Source organism: Nycticebus coucang, chromosome 15 (assembly GCF_027406575.1).
Source record: "Nycticebus coucang isolate mNycCou1 chromosome 15, mNycCou1.pri, whole genome shotgun sequence".
Lineage (NCBI taxonomy): Eukaryota > Metazoa > Chordata > Mammalia > Primates > Lorisidae > Nycticebus > Nycticebus coucang.
Window position 1 is genome coordinate 77,919,983 of NC_069794.1, and position 11,718 is coordinate 77,931,700.

Genomic DNA, 11,718 nt, shown 5'->3' on the forward strand with positions numbered 1-11,718 from the left:
ACAAATATCTATGGGTGTCGACTTTCGAACTGCAGAGACGTGGAGATACAATGGATAAACAGGAATAAGAAATGACTCATCCTTCAAGGAGCTTGAATCTAACAAGCGAAAAATGGACTGTAATCCACGGAGCTGATGCGACCCTGGGAGTACATCCAAAGTGTGATGGAACTACAAGGTTTTTCATTGGCAAAGCTCCTGCTTTTTGACCCACTACATTATTCTAGGGACCATACTTCTTGGCAAATTCCTATTCCTCTCTATATTGGCCCTTCCAATTTGCTCTTGGATGGGCAGCAACAACGTTTCTCTCTGTGAAGCATTTTTCAATAGTGCTTATCAGATAAACGGGGGGAGGAGGGTTATGACAGTACTAATTGGGGAGTGGGTAGTTTTGAGGAGAATGTTAGCTATGGCAAAGGAGATTCAAGATTCTAAGGCATCTTCTCAGACTGGCCACCTCCCCCCACATTCTGCATGAACGTGTCTCTTCTTGAGGCTCCACTGAGGGTCCCAGCTTGATGCTATTTGGGAGATGGGTTCTGGAAAGAAAGAGGGAAATAAAGAAACCCAGCATTAGTGACCATCTACTGGGCAAGTGGGCCATGGTCCCATTGGGATGGTAACATGGACCTTAGAGATGGGTGTGGTCCCTTTTGTAGTAGGGAAGCTGGCACCTGGACAAACCTGTCCCCACGACCCAGTGAGCCCAGGAGTCAAGCCAACCCCCCTGCAGGCACTGCGTTCTTTGCTCACCTGGGCTTCCTGAGCCAGGCACCACACACTGCTGGCCACATGTGCTCAGTGGGAGGCTGAGCCAGGGACCCAACAGACCAGCTGGGAAATGAGGGGTAAGTTTCAGTTCTTCTCTCTTCATTATGGCACATCATATAAATGTCAGTTTCTATATACTCAATAAAAACAAATGTATCATGGAGTAGAATGCAACATATGTGGCTATTAGGAATAAAATATGATCTTCAAAGACATTTGAAGATTGCATCAGTCTGTCTCAGGTGGCATGCCCTTCCCTGCACCCCATGGTCCTGTGTCATTCCAGGTCTCTAGGTGTCGGAGCCACCAGGCCTTGCATCAGTGTGTCTTCCACATCACAGGAGTCACACACAGACAGTGATGTGATCTTGTGCTGAATGCGGCCACAAGCATGAGAAATACGGCAAGAGGTCTGGAGGGCCCCGGAGCCAGGGGAGCGCCTCTGGGGGAGGCGGGTGTAGACGGGTGTGGAGGAGTCGCATTCTGGGAGCCCAGAGTCCTGGTGGGGTATGGATGACAGGGGGCTGGGCTCAGGGGAAGGCTGCTAGAAAGGAGCTGACTGTTGATGGCAAGGTTGGGACGGGAGTTGGGGTTTCAATGGAGGAGGCATCGGGAGCAATGACTGGGCTGTGGGAGGAGCGGAGGGTTAGGAGTGCCGGTTCTGGAATATGAGCCAGCTCAGATCTTGGCTCAGCCACTTTGCAGCTGACATGACCTTTCTGGACCTTCGCTTCTGCACTCACACACCAGTCCCTGAGTCACAGCTTTCTGTGAGGCCAGAGAGTGCTGAGGAGGGGAAGGTGAACAGTATCTTGCAGTTACAAGGAGTGATTGGGAGGAAGGTGCTGGGTGTCTACAGACTTCATTCTTAATTTAGCCGAAGTTATGTAACATGGTATTTGCTTGCTTCATATTAGCTTCTAAGTCATGCGTAATTGGTAACTGTCTGCTCTGCTGGCTGTGCCCTCCAGTGTGTGCAGCCCTGAGGATCTGGGGAGGAGGCTGGCACTATTTCCTGGTTCTTGTCCTCTCCAGCTGGTTTACAGCTCTCTGCCCCAACCTGCTGGAGCACCCAGTACCCACAGTCTGGTGCTTGGGTCTTTCAGGCACCTTGTAGTAACTTTTCTGAGTCTGCTTTTCTGGAAATTTGTAATGTGCATGTTCCAGCTGCAGTAACATCAGCTGCTGTTTTGTTTTAAGGAGAAAGTGTAGAAAGAAAAAGGGAAGGGGATGTGTAGATACATTTACAAACAGCAGCCGGATCTAGGGCACCTGGGAGACCTTTATTAAATCACTTGGGAACAGAAGAATCGTTCTGATTTCATTTTGGGTTCTCCAGTGAAACTTCCTAAAGAGACACAGATTCATAAAGAGAAAAAGACAGAGGAACACAGCAGACACTACAGAGCCTCTTGGGTTTGTGAACAAGATGGCTGAACACTTTGCCCTGTCCTGGGTGCTTGCCCACTGGCCTCCTCTCATGTGGGCCTCATGTGGGCCCGGGGTGTGGAAGTAGAGGGGAGAGAGAAGATGGAGAGAGAGAGGGAGAAAGAAAGAGAGAGAAGGAGAAAGGGAAGGAGGGAGGGAGGGGAAACAGAGAGATACCACACAAGAGCACGAGCTCAGAGCGCACTAGGTGGGGAGGGTCAGGGGAGGAAGGCGGAAGGGTTAGCAAGGGGGAGGGGAGAGTTACAAGTGGGGGGGGTGAGAGAGAGAAAGCACTGTGTCTAGCAGACAAAAACAAAACTCGGTTTTTTGGTATCTCTTTATTCTCTAGGCAATTTTGGTGTCCTTTGCCTCCTCTGTAATCTGCTTTGGTATCTAAATAAGGCTTCTCAGTAACTGAGCCCAGATTGCTATCCAGCTATTTAAAGATCTGCTATCTCCTCATAGGAAGACGCTAACTGGCCTCCCAGTTCTTAACAGCCCAGCACACCTCACAGTCCCTCGTCACTCCCTCTTCTACACACACTTATCTGTGCACGGGCCTGGCCAGGGCTCAGCTCCAGGGACAGGCTGGGTAGCCAGAGGGCCTCCTGCTTTCAGCCCAGGGGAAGCACGCAGACCACCCTGTTGTTCTGTCTGACCTCTCTCCCACGGAGCTGCTACTAACATTTGCCCTATTTGAGTTGTTGAGAGACTAAAATGTTCTTTTTTTTTTTTTTTAATTTGGCCGGGGCTGGGTTTGAACCCACCACCTCCGGCATATGGGACCGGCGCCCTACCCGCTGAGCCACAGGCGCCGCCCTAAAATGTTCTTAAACAGAGAAAATTGAATAATAACCCACCCCCTGTCCCTGCCCATCCCCAGCTCCCACTGTGTTCAGCTCAGGCCAAGTCTGTTTCCCCACCCACCTCCCCCTCCCCCAGAATGTTTTGAAGTAAAACCCTGAAAGCTCATCCTTTATGAATATTTTAGTAAGCATTTCCAAATGCTGAAGACTCTAAAAAATACAACCACAGCATTATCTCACCTAAGAAATCAACACTTCTCCAACATAATTCAAATAATCAATGCTCACATTTCTCTAATTGCCTACTAATTGAATTTTGTTATGGTTTGCTTGATCGAATTGGGATTCCTATAAGGTCTGCGCACTGAGGTATGTCTTGAATATCTTTTGATCTATAGATTCCCCCACACACACATGCACACACGCACCTCTCTCTCCCCTTTTCTCTCTTCTTTCTCTCTCTCTCGGAAACCACATTATTTCTCCTTTAGAGCTTCCTCCAGGCTGGAAGTCCTGTGGTGTCTTTTAACACACACTTCTGTTCCTCATGTCCCCAGATGTAGAGGCTGGGTCAGGGGTGTATGTGCCTCACGGGGGCGTGTACACCTCTTCCCCAGGAAGCACACATGCCTGTGTTTCTCTCTGTCACATTACTGACCCTTGGTGATCAATGCCTGGGTGCATTCCTTTACTTGGAATTGTAAAATGATAATATTCTGTCATCCCGTCTTCAACTATTAGCTGAAATACTATAAAGCAAAGCCGCCCTCATTAACTGTTTGGTCACCCTAAGGTACAGATCGTATAGAAAAGGAGGGACAAATGCTTGATTCTTTGCCTTCATTCACCAGTCCCCAAATGAAAAAAAGATCTGGTTCCTTGAGACACCAAGTATTTGCTGTCACTGTGGTGGTGGCCTTGTGTTACCGTGCACTCAGACACATCAAGATATTTGACCTGTATCAATCCATGGCAGTTTTTGTTCTTATTGAAAATGTTTAAATTGTCCTATGTTTGTCCAAAGAGAGACATTTCAAGTTTGGCTCTAAGTCTTTTGGTACAATTCAAGTAGGCTTAATGGTTTTCCTTGCTTTCTGGTATAAAAAGATATGGTGCATTTTTCTGCCCCGGACCTACAAGGGTCATTTCTCCAAGGATTCCTGGTTGCTTTTAGTGAGAAATGCTGGGTAGTGGTCATGATTTGAGTACTGGGAGTTACCCCCCAAGTGGGTCATCATTTCTAGGCTTTTTCTGTGGACAGAACCAGAAAATATGGATACTTCATTAAACGCAAAACTCATCGTAAGATACTACTCAGATACTTCATCTCGAGCCCAGAATTATGGGGATTGTACTTCATCCATCTTACACAATATCTCCTTTGAACCGCAGTGAAAAGTTCTCAAAGACACTGGCATAATTACCTTATGGATTTGTCCCTTAAATACACAGAAGACAGTCTCAGAACAACAATCTCAAGGTGACCATCAACAACATGATTCCTGGGAGCCACGTAAGGCTGTGTCTGTGTTCTTTTTGTCTTTAGGGCTTATCCCAGTGAGAACATTCAGTCAAATGACAATGCTTCCAAATAATTCCCAAAAGTTCCTGTCTGGGTGGGGACACACTCGGGCCCATCTGTTTCTTTTTATTTTAAGAATTACTTCTTGATTTAATTTTGTCTTATATAAAATATTTACTGGCTCCAAAATAAACTCTATAAAACTTGATACATGTAAAAAGCCTCCTTTATCCCTGCGTTCTTTGTCTCCTCCTCTCCCACTATTAGTGAGTGTCAAAAAAAAATTATGGCTTATTCTTCCATTTCTAAACGCTTATATATATAGAAAGGAAACGAAGTCCAGGTTCTGTGCGGGCAACATCAGCCTTCATTTCCACCTGGGTGCGGGTGAGCTGAGGTCAGGAAGGAAGTCAGCATGTGGGCAATGGTGGCTGAATGTTTTAAAGGTAGGAAGGGTGGGGTTGGTACATTCCTTTTCCAGAGTGGGACATCTGTCAGAAGGGTGGGGTTGACCCATTCACCTTTCTTAGGTGGGACATCTGATTTGGGTGGGTCAGTTTTATTTGGGTGGGTCCACTCTATTTGGGCTGGTCCACTCTATTTGGGCGGGTCCCTACATTTGACTCTATCACATATCCTAAAATTCATCCTTTAAATTGTGTGTGTCTCCTTTTCTTAGAAACACAGCAGCATATAATATACACTTTTCAACAATAAATCTGAGAGATTCTTCCATGTTAGTATACGGAGATCTTCCTCATTCACGTGTACAGCTGTAGTACCTAAAAGTATTGTAATGTATTTAACCAATCCCCTGTGGGTGGATGTTGGGATCATTTTCAGATTTTTGCTATTATAAATAAGGAACATATATATTCATATTTTGGCTAGTGTACCTTTGGGGTAGATTCATAGAAGGGAAATTGCTTGGTCAAAGGGTAATGATGTACAATTTTTTTAGTTGTTGTTCAATTCCTCTCCTACCATATATGTATAAGACGTCTGTCTCCTCAAAGCCTTACCAACGTTGCATATTGTCAAACTACTGCATCTGTGTTAAGCAGCTAGCAGAAAAACTGTTTCAGTGTAATCTTACTTCGGATTTCTCTCAATATAAGTGAGGGTAAGGACTTTTTTTGTGTCCTGCAAAGCTACTTGCAATTCTTTTTTGTAGATTGAGTTCTAATTTCTCACCCATTTTCCTTAGGTTGTAGAACCCTCTGTGATATCAGGCCTGGGTGGTGGCTCACACCTGTAATCCCAGCACTCTGGGAGGCCAAGGAGGGTGGATTGCTTGAGCTCACAGATTGGAGTCCAGCCTGAGCTAGAGCAAGATCCCATCTCTACTAAAAATATAAAAAACTGAGGCCAGACGATCACTTGAGCCCAATAGTTCAAGGTTGCCATGAGGTATGATGTTGCCATGGCACTCTACCCAGGGTGACAGCTTGAGACTCTGTCTCAAAACAAAATGAAACAAAAAACCCTCTGTGATATGAGTGAGAATGTTTTTCTTGAACTGTTTTTTATAATGCCATATAAAAAATTATTTTGGTGTTTTATATAAGCAAATTTATCGATCCCTCATTACTAATGGTTTTCAAACATAGTTAGAAACATTTTCCCATTTCAGGTTTCTGGGTTTGAGATGCCTCCTTTACAGTCAACTCAATTCCCACATGCACCTGGGTCTATATCTGGATATTCTCTTCTGGTCCAGTAGTTTGTTCATTCTTGGGCCAGTATCAAACTGCTTTCATCACCTACTCAAATAAGGCTATCCCTTCTTCTCCTCCTCATGGCTCCCTCCAGGATCTTCCCAGTTATTCTTGCTATGTACAAACAATATGTTTAAAGTTTTCAAAAGAATTTACCCTATTGCTATATATGGAACTTAGATTTTGTTTGAATCCTCATTGCAACAAAAAAATTATTTAAAAATCTATTTGTATCAAAGCCAAAGAAATGTCCAGGCTGACTGTGGATTTGGTGAAATTAAGAAATTATCATTTTTTGTATATTTGATGATGATTCTGAGGTGTGTGTGTGCGTGTTTGGTCTTTATTCAGTACAGACACAGTGAAGCATGTGCTTCCAACTAATTCTGGTTATGTGTGGGGGGAACATACAGATGAAACAAGATTGGCCATAAATTGATAATTACTGAAGTTGGGTAATGGATCTGGGGCTCATTTTATCATTATATTCACTTTTATTTATGTTTAACATTCCTCATAACTTGGAAAAGAGAAAGGGTACTCAAGGAATAAAGATTTTGAAATATGGAACACTATAGGACTTTTCTTACTGGATTTAGCAAGGAGTGGATGCTTTGGATAAGGAATTTTGCAGATGTAAGAGGGTTCAGTGGAAAGGAACTAACTTAGCTCAGGGCATTTGCTGACTATTTCTCTGTTAAACATTTACCTCTATCTGAACTATATCCATAAATGGGACTTAAAGGTCTAATATAGAGTGTGCTCAGATATGCCTACCAGATGAGTTCCCAAAAAGTTGGGTATAAACATTGTAACTGTTAGCCTAGCACCTTGCCCAGTGTTTGCTTCTAGAGGTCCTTGAAATTTCTTTTCCTTTTCTTTCTTTCTTTTTTTTTTTTTTGAGAGAGAGTCTCACTATCTCCCTCTGGGTAGAGTGCTATGGCATTACAAGTCACAGCAACCTCAAACCCTTAGGTTCAAGAGTCTCTGACCTCAGCCTCCTGTGTAGCTGAGACTACAAGTGCTTGTCACAATGGCTGGTTAATTTTTCTATTTTAGCAGAAATGGGATCTTGCTCTTGCTCAGGTCTCGAACTCCTGAGCTCAGGCAATCCACCCACCTTGGCCTCCCAGAATGCTAGGATTATAAGCGTGAGCCAATAAGCCTGACCCCTTGAAATTTCTTAAGTGTTTCAAAAGGGCAAAAATAAATAAGATAGCTAAAAGGTTGCTTTTACACAGCTTTTTTTCCAGGTGAGCAACGTGTTTTTCAGAAATAAAGGAACAAGAATTCCAAACAACAGATCCCTTAATTTGCCCTTTCTACATGTCAGTATGAGAAAGGTAAATTTTGTTCAGCGCTTAAAACTGGAGCTCAGTCTCATAGCTTGACACCTTCTACTGATTTCATAGTCTGAGAACTGGGAAGGGGAGGTTTTTGCTCACTGAGAGTTAGAACTTTTCCATTTCTTTACAAAACTTAAAAAATTGTGTGGAAAAAAGAAAAACTAGATGATACTGGGTAGGTAGAGTTAGGGAAGGAGAAAAACAAGTATATACCCTTTGGTTCCTTGTAATTCAATTCTAGGTACATATGTCACCTGTAAAACATTCATAGATATAACTATTTTGAAAAAGAATTCTGCACTGATGAAGGTAAAAGATATAGATGCTACAATCCAGAAATCCTGCCCCTGAAATCGACTTCAGAGAAATGTGTGTATGGGTTCATCTGGACACAAGTGCAAAAGAGTGTGCTAACAAGATTGTTCACAACAGCCAAGTGCTGGGAATGACACAAATGTTCAGTGGCAGCTAAACAGAAATGCACGTTCTTGAATATTGATGTACTGGATAATCACACAGCAGTGAAGATGAATAAACCAGAGCTATATCCACTAACGTGAATGAATGTTACAAGAGTAATGCTGCTGAAAAAAGCAAGACAAACAAGAACACGTAAATGCAGGTCATTACTCCGGTTGTGAGATGCACAAAAGTGAGGTCCTTCCAGCAACTGCGGGAAGTTGAGCAAGTTGAAACTTGCCCAGGTGAATCAGAAAGGACGCTGTCGACTGTGTTTCTTAGAAGTGAAATAATGGACCGTAAGACAGTCTATCTCAACACTTTCATAGTGACTTTACATATTATTTATAAACTCTGCTGCTATTGGTTGTATACGTAGCTGTTAAAATTTAAAAAAACTACACATGGAATAGTGAAAAATAGAAATGTGTTGAACTCCACAATCAACTATGAAGGATGCCCTCATTATAGAAGACAGGCTGGTGGTCACCATGGTAAGAGGGGTCACCAAAGGGAACGGACACATAGAAACATTTAGAGTCTGGAAATGTCCTAATTATTGGCTCGGATTAGTGACTGTATAATTATACAATGAAAAGTATTCATTAAAGTAAACATTTATTTAAATGTACTTCTCTGGATATGTTTCACATTTCTCAGCTTAAAAGTTTAAAATTTAATTAAATGACTTTTTAAAATGTATGTAAAACATTTTCCTTTGTGTTGTCTATGAATGAAAATACATCACCAGACAACAGCCATTGTGGATGTAATTGCAAAGTTGCTGATCTGCTGGATCGTGTAGCCCGAACTTACCAGAAGGACATTGAGAAACGAGAACTAGACAAGGCAAATAAAACACCTGAAGTGTAGTCACAGCTGGAGTTTTAGCTGAATTCTCAGTTTGGAAATACACATCTGCGAATCTAGGTTAAATAATGATTTATAAAGGGAAATATACAGTAGATAAAATAGCACTTAAGGGGGGGATTGAAATTGTTCAAAAATAAAACCCCAAAGTATTTTGCTTTTTCTTTTTTGTGTGCTTAGAATAAAATCCCTCTTTTGTAGTTGGGAGTGCATGTGTAGGGCAAGGCAGAGGGGCTCTTTTGAGTTGGGAGGGGAAGTGACATTACTCGTAGCACACGCGATCCTCCAGAGGCCTCTGTGGACCTGCTCTGCTCTCAGCAGCCAGGGGAGTCCTTTCAAGAGTCAGATTACCCCAGCGGGCAACCAGTCAATAACTTATTTAGGATGCATTTCTAGATTTTTACATTTATTGGTGTAGTACATAGCCTCTGCATGATGTGTCATTACACAAGAGCAGTGTCTCGTGTATGGGGTGCAGGGTTTGAGAATAAGAGTAAGTTGCAGAAATACAACAAACAGTTCAACGTATTACCAACATAAGTACCAGAAAGACTCTGGGGACAGAGAAAGGAGGTTGGAAGTACTACGCTTTATTGCATTGCTGTGTGCCTGGCGCTGTGAGTTGCTTCACATGTAGTGTCGCGCCATCTTCCTAACTCCTACAAAGTGTGTACAAACATCAAAGGATGGACGGTTCTCTCCTGTTTTCCAGATAAGGAAACGGAGATTCAGAGTGGTAAAGTAACTGGCACAAAATAAGTGGCAAAATCCAAGGAAAAGTATGAAATTGTGCGATAAAGTAAATTATGATAATAGACAAGATGTCAGGAAAATGCTTTATTTAACAAATGTATTCATCATAAACCAGGACTTAAGTAGAGATTCAACATGTAATCTGCTGTAGTCCACCTGATTTCAAAACTCAAAAGAGATCAAGTGGTGACCATTCACAATGGGAGGACTTTGAGGCTGCTGGGCCCCCTTTCTCAGGGGAACCAGTGTCCTTCCCTCTGGCTGCAGGACCCCATGTTGGTACCCCAGACTGGGGGCCCTCATTTCAGCACGCTGTGCTCATCGGTCCCTTTCTCTGAGGGGGAAACCTTTCCCGCTTTGTTACCACTCTGGGCTCTCCCCCACGCATTCAAACTGAGGGGCCTGCCCTTCTAGGAATGGGAGGAACAGGAAAAGGGGAAAAGCTAAGGGAGGACAACGAGTTTGTCCCAAGGATTTTGGGATTAAGGGAAATGACATTACTCTTAGCACACGCGATCCTCCAGAGGCCTCTGTGGACCTGCCCTGCTCTCAGCAGCCAGGGGAGTCCTTTCAAGAGTCAGATTACCCCAGCGGACAGCCAGTCAATGACTTTCTGTCCAGCTCCCCCAACTCCTGCCCCGACCTTTTGTGTTCGAACATAAAAGATGTTGGCAGGAGTTTGGGGGAGCTGGACAGAAAGAAGGTGAAGTTCAATTATGCTCTTGGTTTTCATCCCCACATCACTCATCACTGTGTTCTTAAATAAAGAAGCCTGGAACACAGAAAAAAAAAAAAAACAACAAACCGGATGGAATTGGTTTGTGGAAATGGCACCTGGTGAGACCCGCACAGTGGCGGTGGAAAGGGGGTTTGGAGACACTTGGCAAAGAGGATTTTTCAGTAGGATTCAGGAATAAGAATGTGAAAGAGAGGATATGGCGGCCTAACTATTCGCAAGCCTTCGTGAGGGACAAGGCTTTGCTTTTCGAAGAAAACTGAAGATTCAGCAAAATTACAAGAAATTATTATGGAGACAAAAGAAGACTAAAACATCACAGGAATCCCAACTCAAAGATCGATACCCAGATCATCTGAAACATCTTTATTTAGCTGAAGAGGAAAGACTCAAGAAGCAACAACGAAAAGTCAACCAGCCTTTGTCAGAAAAACAAGTTGATCAGCTTTTGCCTGAAGAACAGTGTAGCATTGACCAGGCTTTGTCTCAAGATCACTGTAGTTTTGACCAGCCTCAGCCAGAAAAACAATCTATTAAAACAGTAAAGTCCTTTAATCTAAAGAAAAAGAAAACATCAAATCAAAAAGCACAGGAAGAATATGAACAGGTACAAGCTAGGCGTGCTGCTAAGAAACAAGAATTTGAGAGGAGAAAACAGGAGAGAGAAGAAGCTCAAAGGTGCTACAAAAAGAAGAAAATGAAAGTGTTCAAAGTATTAAGCAAAAAGACCAAAAAGGGTCAGCCAAACTTGAATTTACAGATGGAGTATCTTCTTCAAAAAATACAAGAAAAAAATTAAATCAGACATTTTGTGCTTATACTTTAAAATGTCTGTTGTCTCTTGAGTTCTTTCGTATGTATAATGGATACCTTCTGACAGTGAATTAAATTTGCCAATAAACTGGATTGCTAAACTGTAAAAAAAAAAAAAACAAAACCAACCAACCAACCAACCAACAAAAAACTTACATAGTTACGGGAATCAAAAGTGGGTGGTAGGCCTGTAATCCTAGCACTCTGGGGGGCCAAAGCAGGTGGATTGCTTGAGCTCGGGTGTTTGAGACCAGACTGAGCAAGAGCAAGACACTGTCTCTAAAAATAGCCCGGGACTATGGCAGGTTCCTGGAGTTCCAGCTACTTGGGAGACTGAGGCAGGAGGATGGCTTGAGCCCAAGAGTTTGAGGTTGCTGTGAGCTATGATGCCATGGCACTCTACCAGGGGTGACAAAGTGAGACCCTGCCTCAAAAACAAAACAAAGACTGGGTAGTATTGGTGGAGGAATAGACATCTTGATCAACAGAACAA

At 43.1% G+C, this 11,718-nt stretch overlaps 1 pseudogene; it reads left to right on the plus strand.

The window, feature by feature from the left end:
* Nucleotides 1-8,782: 8,782 nt before the first annotated feature.
* LOC128566498 (thyroid transcription factor 1-associated protein 26-like) lies at nucleotides 8,783-11,328 on the plus strand (annotated as a pseudogene).
* Nucleotides 11,329-11,718: the final 390 nt, after the last annotated feature.